Here is a 5367-nt window from a genome sequence, read left to right on the forward strand (position 1 = left end):
TTATATTATATATTAAATATATTATATATATAGGACCCGTGGGATATATAAATAATATAAAAATATAATATAAATTTTATTAAATTATTATAATATTTAATCTTATAATATTTAATAATTCTAATATAATAGATCTAGCCTGCTTAGTAAAGTTGATTATCTGTAATATTTAATTATATAATATTTAATAATCTTAATACAGTATGGCCGAGCTGCTGGATAAAGTTAATTATTTATATATATATTAATTTTATATTAGTATACTGATTAGTAATAGACAGGTAAGCTAGATAAATAATTAAATCTAGATTTAAAAAGTATAATTTAATATTTAATTAGTATTGCCTACAGTACTGTAATCCTTTTTAAAACTAAAATAAATTAAAATAAATTTATTATATACAGTATAGTGCAGATAATTATAAAATATAAGATTTTATTTATTATTTTTTTTCTATTAAGATATTTTTTTTATTTTTATTTTAATCCTGGTCCCCTCTAGTTCTATAAGTATTAAATATTTAAATATATTATTCTTTTCTATTCTATTCTGTGTTTATTTATTTTTTATTTTTTATTTTTTTTTTTAATTTTATTTATCTATCTTTTTCTCTCTGCTTTATAAAGCTTTTTTAATTATAATATAATTATATATTATTTATTATCTTTATACTTAATCTGTTTATTATTACTTTTTTTTTAAATTTTTTATAATTTTTTCTTTTTTCTACCTCGCTAGCCGCATGAAGAGGGGAGAGAATAAAATAAATTAAAAAAATAAAAAATATATATAATATATAGTATAAAAGCTTTTAATATTATAAAGATATTTTTATTTATTCTATTATCTGTACTACAGGAGTACTTTTATCTAATATATTATCTATTTTTTATAAGAAATCATGAAGATTTAAATAATAATAAAATTATTTTTTTTTTTTTTTTTCCATAATCTCTGCCCGCATGGAGAGATAAGTTGATAAAATATATTAAAAAAATAAAAGATTCCTACAGTGAGAAAAAGGATTTTTATTATTATAAAAGCTCTAGTACCTGCTCTATTATCTATTTTCTATAGAAATTATAAAGATTTAAATAATAATAAGATTATATTTCTTTTTTTTTTTTTTTTTTATAATCTCTGCCTGCACAGAGAGACAAGCTAATAAAGTATATTAAAAAAATAAAGAACTCTTGTAATAAGAGAAAAAGCTCTTAATATTATAGAAATTTTACTATTTACTTTATAATTTATTTTTTATAGAAATTATAGAAATTTAAATAATAATAAGATTTTCTTTTTTTTTTTTTTTTTTTTTATAATCTCTGCCCGCATGGAGAGACAAATTAATAAAATATATTAAAAAAATAGAAAATCTTTGTAGTAAGAAAAAAAGCTCTTAATATTATAAAAGTATTATTATTTATTCTATAATCTATTTTCTATAGAAATTATAAGAATTTAAATATTAATAAAATTATTTTTTTTTTTTTTCCTCCTATAACCTCTGCCTGTATAAAGAGATAAGAAGATAAGATATACTAAAAAAACAGAAAGTCTCTGCTGTATAAGAATTCTTTATAATATAATAATTATTATCTACTTTATTATCTAGTAACTTAATAAGATTATAAAAATTAAAATATAATAATAAATAGATTATCTTTCTTTTTTTTTATTTTTTTAATAATCTCTCTCTCTTTGTACCTCACCAGCTGTAAAAGAAGTAAGAGAACTAGATATATTAAAAAAAATAATATTATAAATAAATATAATATTAGTTTATATATTAATTTCTATATTTTTTCTAGAAAGAATACTACCTGAGTATAAGAACTGTAAAAAAATTATTAATTATTATATTACTCTTTTTTATTATTTATTGGCTCAGTGGGATCACACAGATTTAATTAAATTAATATAATATTATTTTTTAAATTTTTATTTTATTTTTATAATATTATTATCTTCACAGCCTGTAAACTAGAATATAATCTCTACTTTTTTATAATTAACTATTAATATATATATAGACTATTATATATTAGTATTATAAAAAAAAATATCTTTTAAAAGTATATAACTTGGACATAATAAATATTATTAAATAATAAATATATTTAATTTAATTTTTCCAGGTGGGTTAGGATTCTTAGAATCTATAAGTATATTAATATATTAATTAGTATAATATTTATTAGAATAATACTTATAAGTATAATACTTATTAGAGTAATACTTATTATTATAATATTTATTTTTATAATATTTAATAGACTTAATTAGGCTTAGTGCCCGTGGAAAAATATACTAATCTGATTTGAATTTTTATTATATATATTAATCTAATTAAATTTCTGTTATATATACTAACTGAATTCAGAAATGTATACTGCTATTTTTAAATATTTATAATTCTATAAAATAATTGAATAAAGAGGCAGAAGTTATATTACTATATTCCTTGTAGAAAGCTCTATTGAATAATATTATTTAAAAACTTATTAGACATTATTTGACCGTTGTCCCGTTGTGATGATTTCCCTACTAGATAAAACAGTTAACTATTCTAATTTTAGCTGTACCGCGGTCAGGTATAAGGATTCTCTTAATCTGACTGTTAACCTGACGGTCAGGTATAAGAATTGCTGATAACCTGACCTGACCTGGCCATTGCCCACTCTAATAATTATTTTTTAAATAATAAAAATATTTTAATATTAAAAAAATATAGTTTATATTTTTACTAGTTAAATAAATTATTCTGGTTCTTAATATTATTCTAGACTATTTATATAATATACTTTACTCTGATTAGAAAAAGATTAATTATTATTTTTTAAAATATATCTAGAGAATTTTTTTATCTTCTAGTATTACCAGCTTTAGTATAATTTTATAAAAAATAATTTAGTCTATTTATTAGTCTTAATTTTCCTTTCTGAAATATCTGAAGACCTGGATATTATTAAAACTTAATTAAAGAATTATTATTTTATTTATTATTTTTTAATATTATATAACTATAGCCTGGTTTTATGTAAGATTCTTATTATAAATTTAATTATTAATATTATTTCTTTTTTCTACTACAGATTTATTTTTATTTTTTCAGAAACTAATCTATACCTGTACAGAGATTATATTTATTATTATATTTATTTTAATTAGCCAAGTAATGTCTCCTGATAATATATATACTTAAATATTTTATAATTATTATTTCAGGACTAATTAATTTCTAATTATATATTTTCAGAATCTATAATATTTTATATAGTCTAATTCTTTTTTTAAATAAATTTAATTTATGAATTTATTTATATATAACAGGAAAATTACCGCATAATCTTAATATAATAATAAAAAATAATAAATAAATAAAGTATCTTAGAATGCCTATCATTTATATTAACTTTTATTTTTATATATTTATTATTAAATATAATTTATTTATAAATTATAATATTCTAGCAGGCAAGTTAAAGTATAAATAAGAATTTATTTAAATATATATAATTAATTACTAATACTTTTTATAAAAATATTTAAAAAATAGATTAATTATATTTTATTATCTCAGCTTATAACTTATCTTTTTTAATTAAATTAGTTTTAATATTTTATATACCTGGGCCTCGCCGGTTTCTAGTAAAATAATTATTTAATTTTATTTTAAATAATCTAAAAATTATATAAATCCTGTTTATATCTTATCTAGAAATATATTTTTATATATAAATTTAATACTGATATACAGGCCTTAATAATATATTTTATTAAATTTAATTATTACTCTTTTTCTGAGCAGGATATATTAAATATATTATTTTTTATTTATTAAAAAAAATATTTTATCTTAGTACCTGTTCAGTATAATAAGTTTAATTTATTTTATTATTATTATATTAAGTTTTATTCCCAGTGAATCTCTGATTATTTTATAAAACTATTATAAAAGTCTTTTATAATAATCTTTTATATTAATATTATATTAATTATTTTTTTATTTATAGTTATGTACAGACAATCACTGCTAGAAACTTTATTAAATATAAATTTTTATTAATATATTTTAATTATAGTATAAAGCATTATTTTTAGTTATAAATTTTCTTATTTCTTTTAATATAGTATTAGAAATCTAATAATTTAAATTAGATAATAATATTTTTTTACTACTATTCTTTAGAGAATTAATTATTATTAGAATTATAAGATAAGATTAAACAGATATTTATAGTAAATATATATAATAATTTTAAATAATTATTAACTAATAGTAATAGATTAGATTTAATATATTATTTATAAAATATTAATTTTATATAATTATTATAATTCAGTTCTTTATTATTCTTAATATAATTTTATATAATTTTTAAGATTCTTAATTATAAGAATATATTATTATATGAATAATATAATCAGTAGATCAGGGATATTTATAATTTATATATATTATTTAATCTTATAGTATCTTTTCTGACTGTGAATAATAAATATTATTAATATATAAAATATTAAATAAAGAATTATTTATTTTATTAGTAGAATTAAATAAGTATTATTAAATAGTATATAACTTTATAATAATAAGATATAATTAACGGTTTAAATAAGATTTATTAATTTAAAATAAAATTTATCTGAAAATAATAATAAATAATCTTTTTATAATATATAAATAACTGATTACTACTATATGTAACCGTTACTAAACTATATAATAATAATAAATAAATAAGTAATTACTGGTAATAATAGTGAATAATAATAATATACTATTATTAAATATTATTAAATATACTACTACCCTTACTACACGGCCCTTCGGGCCCCTATGTATACATAATGCTTAATCACGTGGAGAATCTTTTTATCTGGACTTTTACTACAAGAATAATATTCTGTTAACAAGTTAATTTCTATGATCTCTTTTTCTCTCTCTCTTTCTCTCTGCCAAAGGTTACGTGCTGCTGCTATTACTTTATAAATCTTAATAAAAATGAAAATATAGTAACAAAGAAAGCTCCTATATTATCTGATAATTATATAATTATATTACTATGAGCTCTGTTATTAGAGGTAGTCGCAGCCGCAGTAAAACTGGATTTGCGGCATGAAGAAATGCCTGTGAATAATATAATTATAATATATATTTTTTTCAACAAACTGGCAGGTATAATGTGGTGATTACTTGCTTATCCAGTCAAGAACATGGCATAGGAGCAGCAGCGACAGTAGCTACCCAGCTGGAATCCAGTTTCCATGCCATTCTGTTGGGTTTTATGGTGAGTATCGGTGGCGTGATACACAATGAGCCCATATGTATCTGTATCTACAGTGGGTTGATCGAGTACGAC

This window comes from Aspergillus costaricaensis (genome assembly GCF_003184835.1).
Source record: "Aspergillus costaricaensis CBS 115574 unplaced genomic scaffold BO79scaffold_14, whole genome shotgun sequence".
Taxonomy (NCBI): Eukaryota; Fungi; Ascomycota; class Eurotiomycetes; order Eurotiales; family Aspergillaceae; genus Aspergillus; species Aspergillus costaricensis.